The 21,156-nt window shown below is 32.2% G+C and overlaps 1 protein-coding gene across 3 annotated transcripts in view; it reads right to left on the bottom strand.

Annotated features, from left to right (window-relative positions):
• LOC118200281 (insulin-like peptide receptor) overlaps nt 1-21,156 on the bottom strand; it is a 529,147-nt gene that overhangs the window by 454,281 nt on the left and 53,710 nt on the right. The window lies entirely within an intron of this gene.

Raw genomic sequence — 21,156 nt, 5'->3', positions numbered from 1 at the left:
GAAATTCAATCAACATCAAATGCAGATCAAACTATTGCAAAAGCAACAGAAATTTAAAAAAAAAAAAAAACTATATGATGATAATTTCAAGTTTTGGTTAGAGCTTTTTTATCAGATGCGTCATGTTGAAATAATATACAATTAAGTGCAATCCACAGAAATTAGTGTGTTGTTTAAAGTTAACGAATATATAACAAATTTCAAAACTGCTATTTTAGAATTAAGAAACTCAAAGTACTGTAAGAATTTTTCAAAGCCACTGATAGCAGAAGCTAAGGAAATATGTGGTTTTATACTATGTTTTTATATAATGCACAGGTATTCTTCCACTAAATACTTAGCAGATGATGCTAAATTGCTAAACAAGAAATGCTTCGCTAGTTTTAGGAATGACCATTCTACAGAAGAAATACTACTGACCACTGAAGCATATTTAATGATTGACAGAGAAAAGCTTGAAACTGAACTAAAAGCATTCTATTGTAGGTCTGATATCCATGAATACTGCACACGAAACAGATAAAAATTCTCTTGAGAGTTCCCATGACTACATCAGAGGCATAACGCTGCTTTTCAACATTTAAAAGAATGAAAACTTTTCTAAGAAGCACTAGGAATTCGGAAAGACTAAATGCGCTTGCACTGATTTCAATAAAGAAAAATTTCTTCAGTTGTCATCCAGAGATCAAGGAGAAAATTACTGATCTTTTCGCGCTAATTAAAACAAGAAGAATGGATTTCATTTTTAAATGAATAGGCAAAGATTGAACTGTAACAATTTTGGTTACTTTTCGCGCAAATTCAAACAAGAAGAATGGATTTCATTTTTAAATGAATAGGCAAAGATTGAACTGTAACAATTTTGGTTAAAGTAATTAAGAAATGTTTAATTTTTTTCTTGTAAGATTTCCTGAACTTTCAAAATAAATTTTCTTTTTATACATGTTTATTCCCTTTTAGACATTTTTAAAACAAAGGTTAAGTTTTTTTGGAACAGCACCCGCACTAATTTTAGCCACGAGCAGCCACTGGTACGCACTAATGTACACTAATCGAATCAACGAATGGCGCTGCTTACGCATCTAACTATGAATCTAACGACGTATCTAAATTTCTGTAAGCGGTGGTTCAGTTATAATTCTGTGATCAAAATACTCAATCTAGTTTTAAAAAGATTTATTAAAATACTAATCTAATCTAGAATCAAATCTAATGTTACATCTCATGAGCAGCGTTCTAGCTGCGTCATAACAAATCGAAAGTCAAGTTCTCATTGTTGCCATTCCAAGGCAGAGAAAAGTTTGTTTCTAATCAAACCGGAACATCGGCAGAGTGAAAGTTTCTAGTCAAACCATAAGAGCAATGTTAGAATTTGAAATAACCTAAACTTGTTTGTCTACTAACCTTGCTTCGTACAGAAGGCCAACGGAAATTTAGGACTGTGAGCATTTTTCTGTTGATATAGCTGCGGCAAGCAGAATAATAACGTACAGTTATGACAATTAATAAACCGTAAAGCCAATCAGAACACATATGTGTCTTAACTGAGTAAGCTTATCAACGGCCCATCTGTAAGACCGCTGAATGCTAGCAGTTCAACCTAGATTCAAATCCCAGGGAGCGAATTGTAGTATGTGAGTTCCCACTGATTTTCTCTACACATAACGAGAATTCAAACCAGTTTTACTTAATCTAATCTAAGTCTCCCATGAAAAGATTCTCTCCTTAGGTAGATAATATTCGCGTGCTTTGCTACAATACAAATAATCACAATTCTAATTTGGTTAGGCAAGTTAATTAGGCAAGGTAGTGAGGATTTATCTGTCCAGAAAGAACTGCCTTTCAGTGTAATTCATGGTTTCTAAATCTCTTATAAATCTCTCAATGTATTTGTTTTTAAAAATAAGGGCAAAACTTAAAAGAAATCTACCAACTGAAATCCAGAATTCAAGTTGAAATTACGAAACTTGAAAAATAAAGTAAATCCTCAGTCCGAGATGACGCTGCATCTAACAGTTGCAAGTTTCTAATGTCAAAAAGGTTAAATTCGATGCCTTTCTTATTACCTTTCTGAGTATCTGGGATATTCAAAAATATTGTCAGACAGTTTCCCAGTTACAGACCAGGGATAGTTACAAATTAAATGAGCGGCAACAAACCTCATTTTCACGCAAAAAGAACGCAGGCTGACTTTCTTGAGTACATTTTTTTTTTTAACCTTTGCAAAAGTAATATAATAAATCATGCACTTTTTGGAATCTACTTATCAGTTACCTATTTCGGAAAACTAAAGGTTATCAAATTGATCACTAATACTAAAGGTGTTAACTTGATAATTATCGATTTCTTTCATAAAAAGTCAGTCTCAAGCTACTGTTATGAAATCCGGGAAATTAACAGTCAAACCAAAAATTAAGCTGTATCTCGTAATATGCAGATAATCGAAAAAGGAGTCTTTTACAAATACAATGTGTAAAAAAGTATTGGCAGTTGCCTATAATTAATCAATCTACTAGCTACCAAACGGAATGCTTGACAATTTTAGCTGGACATAATGAAAACAGAAGGCAATAAAGACTAATACTTTGTATTCATACCTTTTGCATTTATAACAGCTTGTAATCTAGTTCTCATAGAAAAAATCAAAGTCCTGATTGTTGAAAATGTCCTGTTGGGAATTTTGTGCCACTCTTACAGTAATATACGATTAAGTTCATCTTTATACAAAATTTTATGTTTCCTGACATCTAGTTTCAATTTGCGCCATAAATTTTCAATTAAATTTATGTCAGGCGATTGAGGCTTTGTCTTCAACTGGCGAGGAGCGTTATAGAGTAACTATTGCCACGTGATTTTCACTGTATCCTTAGGGTCATTATCCTGGTAAAACACAAATGGTGTTGTTCCTTAGCCAAGTTTTTGGGCACTGAATTTCACGTTATGCCGCAATATGTCAATATACGTAGAGCCGTCATAACACTATCAATGATGCACAGGTTGCTGCCTGCCATACAGCAACAAACTACGACGTTCCCAATAACATGTTTTACAGTCGGTGTTAAAATGTTGTTTTTCCATTTCGGTGTTAGGCTTTCTCCACACATACTGTCGTCCATCACTCTCGAAAATGTTAAACTTTGATTCATCGGACGAAATAACTGTGTTCCAAAATTCGTCTGATAAATAAATATGAGATTTTGCAAAATCTAATCTCTTTCTCCTGTTTATTTCTAAAATGAAAGGTTTCTTTCTAGCTGCCCTTCCACAATAACTTCCTCCATGTCACACATTCCGTATAATCTGTACATTAAAAGTTTTATGCGAAGTATTAGCGACATCCTTGGATAACTAAGGTGCACTTATTTTAGGGTTTCTTCTTAACCGCTTTGATAATGTCACGTTTTCCCTTTATAAAATATTCGAGGCCGTCCACCTTTAATCTTATTTTTCGTCGATCCTGTCTGTCTCTTTGAACTTTTTACAACACTTCTAACACTAAATAACATTATATTCAGTTGTATTCCTATAGCACGATAAGTTAAAACCTCATTTCTGAGCTGAAAAATCATGTTTTTAACATTAACATGCAACTCCTTCGATTTTGAAGCTGTATTAGCAAAATAACGTTTTAAAAGTTTCGAAGTAGCACTGCAGACTTTATACTAATAGTCTAACACGTGATCTCAACATAACAAAATTTGCATAGCAGTTAGAACTTTGCCAATATTTTTCTGACATGCAAATTTACATATTTGTTGCATATTTTGTGTAAAAGGCATATTAAATTGAAAGTTTCATTAGATTTGTGTGTTTATTACCCTCCTGTGTTCGTTATGTCCAGCTCAAATTGTCAAGCATTTCCTTTGTTAGGTAACATGATCAATTAGAGGCAATTGCCAATACATTTTTTTACCCACTGTACAAGTAAACAGGTACAGGTAGAATCTAGGTCAGCACCTCTGTAGATCACAGACGTTGAGGTGTTGCGGAAGCTAGCTAACTGTTAAGTTTCCAAACCAATTTTGAGGACGAATATCCCAGGGTCGGTCCGAGGATCTCCCACTCCTTTCCCTACACTAACCTCTCAGAAGAACTTCCAGGCTGCCGTGTATTTTGTGTGCCCACTTGCCTCATATATGCTTACAAACATCCATGCCTTCTCCGGATTCGAACACGGGCTTATTGGTATTTAACCACTATACCGTCTGGGTGGTAATTATAAGTAAACATATAAGGTATTTCTCCCGCTTTCCTAGCGTGCCTTCGTGGTGTGGTGCTTCTGCAAGCTGGGACGGTATTCCAGAAGTCCGTGGTTCGATTCCCGGCGAAGGTGATTCCTCATTTTTCATCTTGCCTGCTTCCAAAAATACCTAATGTCTCTACAAACAGACATTTAAGACATAAAAATACTGAAGACCCTTTAAATATATAAATATATGTAACCTAGAGATGCAACTTTATCAGCCTAAAATAAAAATGCGCACTTTTTTTTGAAGCAGACATATTAAAAAAGGACCATTAAACCCTAAAGATTACAAACAAGCACTAGTGGAATTTATTCCGCTTAAATAATTGTTGCGTAAAACATAAAACATCAGTGCGGAATAGCATTTAAGAAAGTTGGTACACAACCAAATTACATGTATAGTAGTTGGCAAGTTAAAAATGTCTACCGGGTCCATTCTTTGCAAATTAAGAAAGCACTGCTACAGGTAAAGTATTATCATTTTAGTATAATTAAAAAAAAGTGTCACACATAAACATGGCGTACTTTTATGCCATGGAAGTACGAAAAGGCCTTATGTGGTTAAAAAAAGTAACAGATAAATTGCTACCACAATAAAAATCTACCAAAAATAATACCAAATAGTAGTAATGATCCAAAACCGCTTTAGTTACCTGATCTATATGAACTGACTGGCTTTCCGTAAGAACTCCGAATACGTATTATCAACGAAAAAATTATACCGTCAATTTTATAAAAGTTCACATTAACGTCGGAAACATCTACAACATCTATAACACATATATAACCTCAATTAAAGCATGTAATTCCTTCACGTAATAAAATTTAAAACAATTTTCAAGTTCTAGCAAGGTCGGGGGGAAATACGCTTTTACTCTTATCTTCATTTAAGTTGCTCAACGAGTCAAGCATACATTAATTTTAGAACTCGCTATAACACTAAACTACAGTTGTAACTTCAATTACGGCACAGTTGCTAAATCATTCCATAATTCTCTCACGTACAGAAATATCTCAATGCGGCCTCCAAAGTTAAGTCGTCATCTTATTATGCGAGCTACGTTCCTTTTTGCCCTGAATGCTACACCCAAATATTTCGTCCATTCGTTCATTTCCGAATGTCGGGAATCTAGACTTTCGTTTACTTTTCAAGGTTGAAAAGATCGGAATATTACTGGAAGAAGAAATTAGCCAATAACATAATGATACATCTAAGGATGAGAAATTCGAGAACCTTTTTTCGCCTAGTTCCGACGATGCGAAGGATTTTAGACAAAGCTATTCCGTCGAGTAAGAATGTCTTCGCTTTGTAAATTCGCTTCATGTATTCCGCCTTAGAAATGTGTCGTTATAACGATGCTTCTAAAAGAGGTTAATTAGCACGTGTACAGCACGTGTAAAAGCTAAAATGAAAGGACTGTGGGATGAGGCGATAAGATGATTTTGTCGGCTTGTTTTCTAGTTGTGCGGAATGATATGCCGCGATTAAAAGTCACAATTTACACATCATACTTCCTTGATGAATACAAATGTATATTAAAGGAAAAAAAGGAATATAAAATTGAACTTTTTTTTTTTTTTTTAATGTATTTTATTACTTGGAACTATTTTAGGTTTTGGTTTTTGAACTTCATGGTTAACTTTGTGAGATTAAAAAATTAAAACTGCACCTAAAATTTCTTCGCATAATTATGAAAACGGGTTGAAAGAATATGTAAACTTAAGCAGAACATTCTGTGAGTGCCAAAACATCTATTTTTCATGAAACGTATTTAAAAGCCAGCTTCAAAATGAAAAATGGATGTATCTGCCGATAAAAAAAATTCACTACAGTAAATGAAATTAAATGCATAAAAAATATAGAAACTGAAGAATTAAGATTTCCAAACGTTCCCTAGCCCAGTTTTTAAAATGCTTTTCTTATAGTAAAAAATTTAATATCATGCTGTTCGAATCTTTCGATGCTGCAATAAAATGGACAAAAACAAGAAACAGAAACATTCGTTTTTTAACTTAACAATTTACTTTTAAGTATTATATTCCGTTGAAAATGTGCTTCAATAACTACAAAAAACAAAAGGCTGCTATTTACTTGATTCGATAAAAGAACTTCCAACATATATATAACTTTCAAAATATTTGAGTTTCTTCGTAAACAAATTATTTAACTTAATTAAAATACGATATTTTCCTTTGCTACACTTACTATTGTTCATAATTTTGTATAGGAAAAAATACTCTTGCATTATTCAGGACAAAAACTATTGTGAACATTTTTTTTCTTTCACGGGTGCTTCCAACTATGAGATGACTGCCACACTCTGAAATATAATCCTAGTTTCGAAACGTAGAAATAAAAGTCATATTCGCGACATTGGATAAGTTGGGACCATCCTACGAGTTGTCTCAGATAAGTCCCAACCTACCAGTTGGGATAAAATCTAATATAAGCATCTTCCGACCATTCGGCGCAATGTCGGAATCTGAACAATGGACGTTTCTCTAAAAAATCTTGGGTTTCCTTGATCACAAAGTAAATACATGTTATGACAATACTTTTTTTAGTCGTGTTTTTAACCCGCTGTTCTTCATTATCAAAATGGTTGAGTCAACAATTTCAAACAATTCAAGGTATTGAAAGTGATGCCAGACCCATTTATGACAGACTCCAAAACCAGCCTTATCCCAATGCTTCCAGAAAAAAATGTTGAAATACGTAAGCGTGTGTTCCGATGAATGTTTCAAAGATAACTTGAAAAAAAATCCTAAAAGCATTTTTTGTGAAATTTTGAGAAGGTAAAGCCATACCATGCAACTAATTTTATTATGCTATTCATATCTCAAAGAAGGGCTGCTTTTGTTGTTGATCCAGCAGTTAAGCATTAAACAATACGGACAGCATAGCCACGCCGAGAATGGAGAGAGAGAGAGACACTTACGTCAAATAACGAATATGAAAGGGTGCAAAATTAAAATATAACAGGAAAGCAATTTAAAAAATATTAAGAAGCCGCATGTCTGAGATCTGTTTTAGATGCTAAAATTTGACAAAGTGGCTCTTTGGGCAGGCTTCTAATAAATCCTGGACGGGAGTACCCCGAGCATCCGATAACACATTTTTACACTACACCAATGCTCAGCTTCTAACCTAACTTCAATTAAGAATAGTCCGGGAGCTAAAATAAAGGATTTTCAAAACAACTAACCTGCTACTTACGTGTTTTCTGTCAAGAAATTCAAAAACGTTTTCTACCGACGGTATGTTAGACGCTCCAGTTTCGCAAAGATATCAGAAATAACCAATCATGGTATTTCATGATTGGAATCTATGTCCCTTAATCATTTAACAAACCCACAAACATTGGATAACCAAGTAAACATAATGCTGTTATGAGTGTAAAAATACTGATTCATTTGAAAAATAAATTAACAAACGTACTGAAACCTGCTTTTAAAAACCGTTATTTTACAGCAAAACACCAAAACTTCTCCCTCCCCTTTTTTTTCAATGACTTGCCTTTGAAGTTACAATAAACAGTAAATAGTTACATAACAGGACAAAGAATAACGAAAGAAAACAGAAAAAGACAAGTTTCTACAGTGTTATAACTTGCAGTCAGACAATCGATCGGAAAAGGACAGCGACATTCAATCAAAATGGCATTCATGCTGTCGTAGAGACATGAACGACTGCATTTACAGAAAACTTATTTCTTCAGAAGATATACAGTATCCAGCTATTGCGATTTAAAAAAAAAAATAAGATGTAGATGATGATGAAGCATTTAACCGGTATTTCTAATTTCTTACTTAGCTCACTCATGGTGTTTGTGGCTATGGTCAAAAGTTTATCATTGATTTTTAAATTACTTATTCATAAGCTATCGAGTTCAAATGTTGTACATACACTGCCTGTGGGTGAACATTGTAGTATATAGCGACTTTTTTTGCAAAATTTGTTTCACTTTATTTTTGCCCAAACGGGGCATTAGCTCAGCAGGGCTTTTAGTCTCGAAACGGCATTTTGCACCGAATATTTAAAATCGTTGAATCACTTTTCAAATTAGGCACTGAATATGGTACCTGGAAGCTCGAGTTTTGATTCCGAATTTTTTTATTATCTATTTTATATTTTGTAAAGCTTTAATGAATTTCTAATTAAAAAATCAAAGCGACCAGTGGCAACACAGCACGAATTAAAACACTTTTATCTACGGCGCGCGAGACAATTCTAAATATATGCTGTTTTAAAAAAATTTTAACTTAAGGGTGTTAAACCAAATGGCTTCGAAACGTGTATGCGTGTGTAATGATTAAAAAGCCCTTTGGGCGTAATAAAAAATCTGAAAACTTTCACTTTTTTCCCTCCTTCCCTTATGTTAAACGAGTTTTTGCACATATCTTCGCTTAATAAACTTTCAGAATTTTAATGTTTGCATCATCAGATCCAGAAGAAAAAAGAAAAAAAAATCTTTTAAATGAAGTTCACATGAAATTTTAACGTAATTTCTGATTTTTTAGAAAATTGCACGAAATTTTCGATCATTTTACATAACAAAATTGGTGGAAGTAAAAGACTAATTATTTATTTATTGTAGTAAAATTATTCTTCAACTGAATAATTTCATTAATGACGCATAATTCAGATTGAAAAGATGAAAGTAAATAAAAAGGTTACTTTGAAACAAGCTTTTACTTAAAACTAAAATCATTAATGAAGTAAAAGAAAAAAAATATCATTTACTTTATTAGAGAAAATAGATTAAATAGTTAATTCTCTTTAAAAAAATTGATCTACAATTTTATATCTATATTTTATACCGATAAATAAAAGATCTAAAAGACAAAAATCTAACAGCACCACGAAAGTACAAACCATTAACCTTTATAAATTTATCAGGATGGGCCGCTGCTTTTACGATTCATGATACAAAATTGTAGATGGATTATCAGAATTAGTCTATCTCTTATTTCCATTAAACTATATGATAAATTATTTCTCCTTTAAGTTTTTTAATAATTTTATGAGTTTTAAATAAAATTTTTTTTAAATATAAAAGCTTTGAATTAAAAACATTAACAACATACTAGGGACAATGCATATGTGCGTTAATGAACAGAACGAAATAATCTCACCTTAAACTAATTTAAATATCGTGAAACCTCTCACAAGGAACGGCCTTGCGACGAACATTTAATCTCTCAAAGTAACCGAAATTTCTGAGAATTTTCTCAAAGTAACCGAAATTTCTGAGAATATTATTAAATTATAGTATTAAATATGCTTCTTATTTTATGTTAGCCATGTTAGACGGTTGCATTACGTTACGTTTTACACCTCCACACATTTGTCATTTATATGCACTGGCAAGTGTTACTATTGCAAGAAACAATGTTTTAACTTCTGTGTGGCCTCGTATTGAATCAAATTTCACAGCACTGTGAAAAAAAAAGTTTCAATAATTCTGTAATTATTTAGTAAACTGAAGGGAAGCAGTGACATGTTAGCAGGAAAGAAAAAAAAAATCAAAGCTTCTAACGTAAAAGCGTGGTTCATAATGAGTTTGAATTCAATTTTATCCCCCTTCACTATTCAGTTTTATTTCGCAAATTTTAGTATTTAATATTATTTTTGGCTTAAGCGTTTGTACTTGTGTCATTAGCACTACGTGAAGGATTAATTTTGAGATGTCCAGTTTAGAGTGATTTATTACATGCATGTGAATTACTTTACCAAACGTATCGTAAATAACAGAATGTCCTAATAGACAGTTCCAAAACCTTCTTCATAATTGTAGTCTGACTGTACACACACACGCACACACACAAGAAAAAAGAAGAAAATGAGAAAAAGCATACTATTACACATCCTACATAGTTTAATGTTATACAAAACTATTAAAAGTTTTTCATTTCTTTATCTTCAAGAGCGGGAAAAAATTCCTATCACAGTTATTTTATCGCAAACTCTACTTAGTTTATCGCCGTAAACAACACGTGTAGACGCTGATAAAAGTCCATTACGGAAACCTTTTCTCTTTCGTATTACTTTTACGAAGATAAGATGGGGGGGGGGAAAAAACTCAATAACAGTATAATGCACATAAAGCAAAATTTCATCGAAAGCAATTTTTTAGTTATGCTATGCAGAAAATCCAAATCTAACATCCCACAATTGAAATAGGATACAAGGATTCACTGAAAATCATTATCAATACTATTAAACTTAAGTTTAGAGTCTTAATACTATTAAGACTCTAAACTTAAGTTTAAATATAAAACTGCAGGTGTGAGATTTTGATAAAATTTAATTCGAAGTACCGATATGATTTCGCATTTTATTAAATACACCTCATTACGCTTTTATCGTATACAAGGAAATAATGGACAGCCAAGAATTTGATGCAAATTTACCACATCTATTAGATTATGTCAAACAATTAAATCATTATAAGCTGCTAGAGCCATGATTCACGAAAACTGGTTTTAGCTATTAGATTCCCATGTTCTTAGATTAGCGGTCTTTAAATTATGAACCGCCAGCACTATCAATCCAGCCCAATTATTTTATATCACAATCAATTTATAAATAAATTGCCTGTCATACATGTTCTTTATAAAGCATATTATACACATAATACAACCGTTTCTAAATTTACAATGAGTGAAATACAATAACAGTGTATTACAAAAATTATTATTACACTTTTTACAAGAATAAACGTTTCGTGTGATGGAAATTTTTAGCAGCCAATTTGTTTAAATCTTAATTTTTATTCTGTATATTGTAGAGTCATTAGGTTTATCGATTTCAGGATAACGATAAATGTGAAATGCTCGCATCGGAGAGTCCTGGTGGTGAAGATAAACTAATGACTCAACAGAGGCGCCCGAACTAAAGATGGTGGACGAATTATCGTCCACCGCCTTTTCAGTTCAGAATCAGAAGGTTTATCGATGACAGGAATGTGAAAAATGTGCAATGCTTTCGCCGGGATTCGAACTCTGAACCTTCCGAATACGCGTCAAGTATGCTTCTAGTTATACCACGAATACATCCAGAAAAGAGGGAGAAAATAGCTTGCGGAAAGGAAGGAGAAAATACATTATAATATGTTGTAATTTATTTTAATTTTAGAGATTTTTTCTCACACAATACTTGACTAAAATATGAAATACTTATGAGGAACGTTTGCACCTGATCAAAACGTAAAGGAAATACGCTGATAAATTGTTATAATGGGGAGGTAAATCCCCTTAAAAGTAAAATTACACTGCAAACCGAAGAAATCTGTAATAATCTGGGACAAGAATATCTCTGCAAATAGTTAATCAGTTTTAAGAAGTTTATGTTATGTGAAACTGCCTGAAAGTCTAAAAAACAAGTCTCTTCCTGTTATCATAGCGGTAAAGATTTAGTTGCTAAAATCTCGCTTGCCTTGTTTAAAAAACGTGTGTATATAGCATTCGCATCATCATACTTACATCACCATGATAAAATGATGGCCCTCGAAGCTTAGAGACAATACTTACTGCCCGCGGGCTAATAAGTTTGGAGACCCTTGTTCTAGAATCTAGACAGACGACGAAAGAAACTGATGAAAGTCAATGATGATAACCGATAACTTGATTTGTTAAAAAGTGTCTGTGTCTTCTGTTTACTAACTGAAGCAGTGAAAAATTGTTTTAAAATAGGGGCGGGCAACTTAAGGCCCGTAAGCTGCATGCGGCCCGTTGCCAAGCTCTGTCAAAGCCGCCAACAATCAAATTTCTTACAACAGCTTCCTTTTTCTGTCTTTTGATGCGTCTTTATGTGTATTTGAATTTATAATACATTTTGAATCTCTCAGCTTGTGAATTATTTTATAACTTCCAGTTTTGATTCTAATGAGGATGTTGTAGATCATCCTTCATTTGTAAAACCCGGCGACTTTCAAAAAACCGGAAAAGGTTTGGTGACAGTTTCTGTGACCCAACAGAAATTATACTACAAGTTGAGATTACAACACTGGAGCGTGATACGATATAAGAACTGGGAAGTCGTAAAGAACACTCCAAAATTTACAATACTTTTAAATTCGTACAAATTCCGCAAACTACAGAATTTTTGCTCGAGAAATGTTCGTTATTTTTTAATAAACCTACATATGTGAAATAACATTTTTAATAAACACTACAGATGATTATTTAGAAGCAGTTTTAAGAATCTCTACAATTAAATTAACATGTGAAATAGAGGGTGGGGAATACATTGCCAGAAATGTAAAATAGTTCCATTATTCTCATTAAACTGTTGGTTGTTAGAAATACATTAATCCTCATCTCCCGGAGAATCCAATTATTATACTTAAAATACTATTTTATTTGCTGCCCACTTTCTTCTTCTTCTTCTTTTTTTTTTTTTTTTTTTTGAATACATATAATTCCATAAGATGTAAAAGGCTTGCCTTATGTTGCCTTTTGTTTCTCGCCATAATTGTTTGCGTGACTCCCCTTTTTAAATTTGCCGAACTGGTCCTAATACCAATTGGCCTCTCATGTAAGATGACTCAACAGTCTTGATTAGAGAGTATACACAAAAGACAGCCTCAAATATTTCAGCTTGATTACTGAAAATGTTCAAAATTAAGAAAATCGTTTATATAGTCTAAATATCATACTTTCAGGTAGAGCTGAATAAATGAGTTTTCTTTTAAGGTAAACGTTTAAAAGCAAGTGATGATTTACTTTAGCATACAACAATAATGTGTATTTTAAAGCAATTTTACGGGGAAGGTAGAATCTTGAACTAACAATAATATGTTATATCAAAACACATATATTTAATTATGATAATGACAACAATAATAATTTAATTGATCAATTTGATTAATTAATAATAATCTTAATGATAATAATAATTGTAATAATGATTTGGCTTGAAATTTCATTTCAATCGCGGCATTTTAATAAAAATATTTTGAATAACATTCGCTTACATAAGGAGAAAATTTTAGTAAGGACGGATCTAGACCGGAATGGATTTGTGGAAGACCTGCAAAGGTAAATAATTTGTAATTACATTAGTCGCTGGCAAAGTTACAAAGTCGTCGAAGTAACCAACCTATTTTTTCACTAAGAATCGATACGAGATGCAAAAATCAATATCTTTTGTCTTTAACGTTTCCAACGCATTCTAAAATTAATCAACTTTCTTTTTTTTTTTTTTTTTTTTTTTTTTTTTAAGCGTATAAATACGCCCTCCCAAACACAGCTCAGCATGTCCTTGTAAGCAACTGCAACAACTATTCTGAATCATTGTTTGATCGTTCAAGTCTGTAAAATGGGGAGAATATTCAAATCCTCGTATCTTCCACAAGAAATAGTTACACGGTGTTAAATCCGGACATCTTGGTCGCCAACATACTATAGCTATGTTCTGGTCCTTGAACGGACTATCCAGCGCCGAGGCAAATTTTCATCCACAACATTTTCCAAAGTGACGCTATTCAACGATACTCAAGAACGCAAAGAAAAAGCTTTTTCTGCCAGATTAGCGGTCATATTGCTCGAGTGATATTAAGAGCGCTCACATGATGCTGACATCACGAAAAATATTACATGCTTTTTGATAAAAATGATACTAGCTGGTTCTCGATCAAAATAAACATATTTCAGTTTTTAGCATTTAATATGTCTATTCCTCAGGCCCGAAGTCCTCCATGAAGGTATCCATTCTCTTGTGCAGCTAATTAAGTGCTTTGCCATAATCAAGTAAACCAAGGCAAACTTTACAAAACTGTAACTACTTCTGGGCAGATCAAGTGAAAATAAATTTTAAGTCTCGGAATTTGATATAAAATGCATCCGACACTGAAAACGGCTTTAAAGAACTATATGACAGAGATCCTCGAGTCACGCAATATAGAATAAATAAATGTTAAATTTTCTACGAATTTCATTTTACCAAGTTATAAGTAATTAGATGAAAAGCTAAAAAGATGCAACAAATCTAATACTTTGGGATACTGCTTTAAAAACAACATTTAATAATATTCGATGTTAAAACGGAAATTTAAACTATTCGAAAACTTGACGATTATTCGAAACCTTGACGTAGCTAAATTCAATAAGCTTTTATACCGAGATTTCCAGAGAAACTGATTACATAAACGTTTACGGGTAAGCTCATTATAAAGTCTGAATAATCGCACACAGACAAGAGGAAGAGAATTAAACTTCACATGTTACGTAATGAACAACATTCGTTCCATCATAAATTGTGATATTTGGCATTTAAAAGAAACAGATGAAATATTATAGATCACTTTTTTAAAAAAATGATAATGTTGCGTTGCACAATTAGGCGCGTGGGTGACAGTAAAATTTATCTAGCATAAGGAAAATCATTTTTGTGCTACAGATGCCACAACAAACACCAACAATTAATATTCAGCTACTAAAAGGCGTGACTGCGAAATTCAACATACAATACTGGAAACTTGTGACAAATATCACTGGGGGACAGCTGTCACCCACGCGCTTAATCCAGTGTTACATCTCTCAAACTTGGGATATAATTCCAGCTTGAAATAAAAACAGGATCTAAAAATACGAAATTTGTATGTACGATTAAACGTACGCCCGGTCCCTAAGTTTTCTCAATTCAGTCTAAATGCATATTAACAGCAATTTTCTGTGATACTAAGATGAATGAATGGGTTTTCATCCGCAGAGAACCCGTTGGCGCTTCGGGAAAGAACCCGTTGGCGCCGTTGCATTTTTACTCGCCAAGCTCTGATGAGCCGAGCCGTAAACGTGATATTTTGTAAACGTGGTTTTTAGTGTATGTAAATTCAAGTTAGCAGACAATGGTAGTAAAAATTCACAGATAATACGTGTGTAGATGTAAAACTAACAGGTTAAACGTGATATACAAAAATAAATTTGTATTAAATTCAAGTTAGCACAGAAAACAGTGTATTAAGTATAACGGGAAATAGAAATTCATTTAAAAAATAAAAATTAGTATTCTTATACTTACGTTTACATTATACTTATATGTATTTTCTCTAATTCATATAGAATACTAATATTTCTCTTACAAGTGTCATTTTTCATTATAAAGTACTTGGCCTGTTGATTGATGTATTTCGGTAAGAGCCATGGCCCATGTAATAAATTAATGATTGCATGACCTTTAATAGATCCATTTTACATAGTTTTCAGTATTTTTTTTTCCAAGTTACTTGCATACAGCTTAAAGCATTTTACGTTGCAACAAATACCTGTCCTTTTTCATGATATATTTCACAATACAAATAACCTTCAACAGTAATGAAATTTTCTTCAGTAGCATTGTTAAGTTAATAAAACTAGAACTTTATACAATTTAAAATTATTTTAGGATTTGGAAACCTCATGGTTCTGCGTGCTTACAGCTGTTAATAATTAAGAACATAACGTGAACAGCATGTTACAACAAATTAGCATTCACCCCTCCCGCCATATTTTCTTCCTTTGATCCCGAAATGACGAGCCGAGAACCGGCATCTTTCGACGAAAACTTCTTTAATTATGCGAAAATATTTCTATCTATTCGTTGTTAAAAAATTCAGAAAAAATAACAATAAATAAGAGAAGAATAATATAAATCTCCAAATGCGAACAACGACAACCTTCGCACAAGCGAATAGGATGAATTAGCTAGGTTACCAGGTTTGAACTATTATCGCCAAAGTTGGCGATGTTTACATTTACCGGGTTCTCTGCGGAAGTGCTTCCGAATGAATAGTTTCAAACAAGAAATAATAGTTTCATTATGCGTCTAAACTACGCTCTGCAGACTTGATTTTCCCGAGTCCCATCCGCAAACCAAAAAACTTAGAAAAACCTTCTGCTTTTGTATGAGCCGTATATATTTGATGATGTGATTCAAGGTCCTCACACAATGTCGTTCCTCTACAGCTTTTCTGGTAACTCCACCCTTTGCTTTAACAGAATACCTTTAAAAAGTATAATTTTAATAAAGTGTCTTATCAGAGGAAAAGTTCAAAGAATGAAAAAAAAAAAAAAAGCAATTCGTTCTTAATTAAGTTATTTGTGTCAATATTGAAGAATATTGACACAAATAACTGCTCTACCTTTTCTCTACTAAACACTTACATGATTCAAGGGAAAAAAATTACAACGTAGCATTCATCCGCATAACTAACTGAAGTCCTTTCATATAAACAAATTAAAAATGCTTTTAAGTGACAATTCATGAAACTATATAGTTACATTATCACTGGAAAGGGGAAAAAATTCCACTATTGAAATTAATTCAGTAATGATGGTGAAAATAAGTACAGCAATAATAAAACTTACAGGGCAATTCCAAAATATAAAATAAAATTACATTCGAAAATTTTTCTTTAAAACGTACTTACAAACCGAATTTCTATTTCAGCAAGTCTGATTTTAAGTACATATAATAAGATTTCTGCACGTGTTTCAAACCACAAACTTTTACACAATATGTTTTTACTTAAATTTGTGGATATTTTAAATTTATTTACGTAGTATGATCATAAAATTCTCCGAAGTCAAAAATTTTCTAACAAGATATGTATCAAAACAAATCAAATTTTTTTAAGGGAAGGGAGCCTACAGGCACATGCATTATTCATAATGGGTCAGAAAAAATTACATTTCTCAGTTATTAAATGTACCAATATGGCTGCTCTGCACGATACAGGAACAAATCATCACTCATAGAAGGAAGTAAATTAAAATTCTTGATACAGGAACATACGTCTTGATACAGTACTATAACATTTCGGGCGTTTTATGATTGATGTAAAGTTGTAATCTTACTAACACAGTATCAAAATAAAGACTATTAAAACTCTCTGTATAAATTAAGACCCTCTTTTTTTTTTTTTTTTTTTTTTTTTTTTTTGCGTGCATGTGATTGCGTAAAATAATTTTTGTTTACTTACATGTTTTTCCAAAGGAATATATGAAATTTGCATTAATTTTCTTTTACATTACTTAAAGTATCTATAACTATAATGTATCTATAACTATTAGCTGTTTGAATTATAATTTTACAATGTAGCGATATACGCGCTCATTTAAAAAAACCGCGTTGTTTTGCTTTATGAAAGAACTTTGTTGCATAATTTTACGTTCAGCAGCCACATAACGCATTAAAAAATTCATTGCGTCTTCACTAAAAATATGGAATAATCTGGATTATTTAAACAAATTTCTCGGAAAGAAAATTTCACACATTCCAGATTTCAAGTTGCTTAATATTAATAACGTTGCATACTGTGTGACATTAGATTTATTTTAATGCCAATTTCGAATAAAGGCCTCATACAGAATTTTTAAATGTACTGGGATTCATTGAAACAATTTTAACGCATCTATCTGTACTCTTCGGATCATGCTCTAAAGCTTAACTTGAAAAGTTTCTCGGGTTATTCTTTAAAGCAAGAAAAACTAAAAAACCGCAGTCTGGCGTCTGTCCAATTCTTTTGCATTTGAACTGCAGATAAACAAGATGAATAAACAAGTTGACATACTGCTATGTCATGATAAGAAAACTAGGGAACGAATGAATATTAAAAAAAATTAATTCCAGCTTGACAGTTATTATTTCCTCCTGTTTTGTTCCCCTTCCTTGTTTACCAGAAGAAACAAAAATTTCGGCGAAATACACATTAAAACAGGTTTTTTTCGGGCGCTTTTGAGTAGCGAAAAGTTACTCATTTTTCTTCCCCGCCCCCGCCCTTTTATATACAGTAATGAAAAGCAGGACGGGCAGTGGACGCTAAGCTCATAACGACTTCTGATCTCTAATCAATTCGTTTCATAAATATTATATCTCCGGTAGCAAATATTTTACAACTGCCAATTCAATGAATTTCAGAAGTTGTCACATCGTATCGTTAGTAAGTGTAATTAGCATGGAAATAACTGAAATAATGTCCTAAGAGAGAGAGATCTAAAGAAGAAAGAAATTAACGCACTATAGAAGAATCTATGATTTGAAGTATTCGCATGCATCAAGGCAATTTTATTAAAAACAGAAAATCATGAAAAGCTAAGAGAAAAAAATCTTCGAACACCGTATCTATAACCGTAAGTCCATAAACGGAGGGGTATCTGGAAGAAACTAAAAAAGCAAATAGAAGTTTCATAAAGGGTTTTAGCAGTCATATAACGTCAAGAGAAAATTTGCAGCAAGAAAGCAAAACCAACGAAGGCAGTAAAAATCTAGGCAAAGTTCCCACTTGCTCTCGGTTTCCCTCCCTTTTTTTCGTTACTTCTCAGTTTTCACATGTCTTCACTTTCGCGATTTATTCATGGTACAGTATTTTGGAATTTGCCGTCTATCTGTGATGTGACTACTTAATACCGCAGAAATCGTATTCGCAAATTCCATATTTTCTTCCTGAACCACACTGTCTAATTTTTAGTATGAAATGTAATATACATTATCTACTTTATATACATTATCTACTTCTTTAAAATGTCGTTATTAAATGAGATGGAATTCTTCAGTAAAACTATAACAAAACAAAATTATTTTATTTATTTACTTCTTTTTAAATAATTAATTTATTTATCTGTTTAAATTTATTTACAAGGAAAAACATTTCAGACAGTAAGTGATATCAGATGCAGTTGCAGGATAAACACAAGAAAGAGACACAGATAACGGAATATGGTCAATGTACTAAGTTTAGCCATAATGTTTGGATACAAAATCGAGTAATAATAATAAACCTTGAATAAATCTATATTAGGTCAAAACTGACAATAATTAAAAGCATCTATAAATTTGAATGTTTGTCCCATATACATATTAAACAGGTAAATAAACGCCAACATCATATTTGACTTAAAAAATTTATGTTAAGCATTGTCCGAGAAAGCACAGAACCTAGAAAAATGGACTGATAAAAACTGCCACATGAATTAGTTTCATATTTCCGTTCCTGAATTACTTAATCCATTCCATAATTTAAATCGAATATTAGTAATTCCCATTTTATTACTATTATTGGTAGTTTCCGGTGCGGCCAGCCGCCAGATATAGTTATCATAAAACAGAAAAAATATGTAGCGGTTAAATGAGTCCAGTTAGTGTAATTTGATAATTTTTTTAATATTTCTAATTAGATATCTCTTAAATCAAATGCATTTTTATTTGAATCAACCAAATTAAAAAACAAAACAAATATTCTTAAGAACTGCGTTTATAACTTTTAAATCGCAAGGTCTGCTAATCAATATCATCCACATTAAATTTGAATGTTAGATATATTTCGCCCTTGCTAAATGGCAGTAAAGTGGAACATGGAATACCAAATAAATATTTAAAAAAAAAAATCGAAATTCGAGCTTCCAAGGTGCACATGTTCAACGAACTCCAGTGTCCACCAGTGAAAGTGATCAGGAAAACTCGTTAAGGACTCCCCCCCTCTCTTTGGCGGTTTTCCGTTAACTAATCTTGTAGGTGTAAAAAAGTAGCTTTTGTCTGAGAAATGCGGAGAGAGTAATACGACGCATCGCGCGTCAGGAAAGCTGTTATCTTTTCCCTTCTGTAATAATGCTGTAATGTTACTTTTTCATTAATCAAGAAAGTCTATTTTAAGTTTTTAAATAAATCTAAAAAAAAAAAAGACAACTGGTCTTAGTTTTTCCACTCCAGATGCTCCGCGACGTTACGGTGCCATCGTTTTTCCACAAAGCGAGACAAACTTACACACAAACATATTCTTCATTATTTAATAATAAAGATTATTATCATTACTTTTTAAAATCCTTAAAAGTGGATGTGCAGTAAACTGACCTTTTATAATGGAGAGCAAATTTTCTGAAAATTTGTTTATTTAATTCTCTATGCATGATGTATATTAGCTATGTTTTCACAGCAATAATAGAATTAAATACGGCAATTATTTACACATATGTTTATGAAGGTACATTTTCTACAGGCTATTTACTAGGTGTATAGCGTATATTTCCTCCCCCTGTACTTTTTCCCAGAATAAAATAGTCTGTTGTACTTCAAACGTAATATGATTTTTCATAAGCCTTAAAACTTAAAAATAAATATCCTTTACAACTGCTATCTAACGATGTTCTGACTCAAAGTACAATCCAAGTAATAAAGCGCACATTTTAAAAAAAAGTTTCTTTTTCATAGTTTGCGATCTTAATAAATATGCATACTACTTCCAACTACGGCAAAATTTATTAAAATCAAAATCAACCTAATATTTATTGAAATCGAGCTTGTAATCCGTCTATACAGATTAGTTTCTCAAGAAATATTAAAATTTTGAGATTAGTGTATTACTTCTTATTTTACAGCAAAACATATAATTAAATGATATACTATGTCTATTATTAAACACAATTACTGTTGGTGGAAATAATATATCTGCATATTAGAAGTAAAGATGGGATGAATCCTGAAATTTTTCGGATCATAAAAGGCTGTCTGTATCCTTCGCATAAGAATAATAATAATTAGGGGGGGAAGAGAGGAGTTTACTTAACGTTAAAAATTTCTAATTAAAACAAAATTTGAAATTTTTGTTAAGATTTAATAATGCATTTTTAAAATGCGTCTGTAGTTATTAGAAAGAAACAAATAAAATTTAATAAATGAAGCACAAAATAAAACTGCTGAATTTTGAGATTCATTTCGCAACACAATTTCAGAGTAACTAGCCACTTATGTAGTAAACTGCCTAAAATAGCTACCACCCCCTCCCCAATAAAAAGAATGTTATATCATCTATTCCTTTTTATATATGTGTTATACATATATGTAAGATAAAAAATATAAAAAGCCAACTTCTAAATTTAATACACTATAACCTCTTTTATTTTGTATTTCATTACAGAGAAAGAAACATAAAAAA

The sequence above is a fragment of the Stegodyphus dumicola genome, chromosome 6, assembly GCF_044657685.1.
Source record: "Stegodyphus dumicola isolate Sdum_Otavi_A_Nest chromosome 6, ASM4465768v1".
NCBI lineage: Eukaryota > Metazoa > Arthropoda > Arachnida > Araneae > Eresidae > Stegodyphus > Stegodyphus dumicola.
Note: the sequence above shows the minus strand (reverse complement) of the source record. Positions and strands in the feature narration are given on the sequence as shown.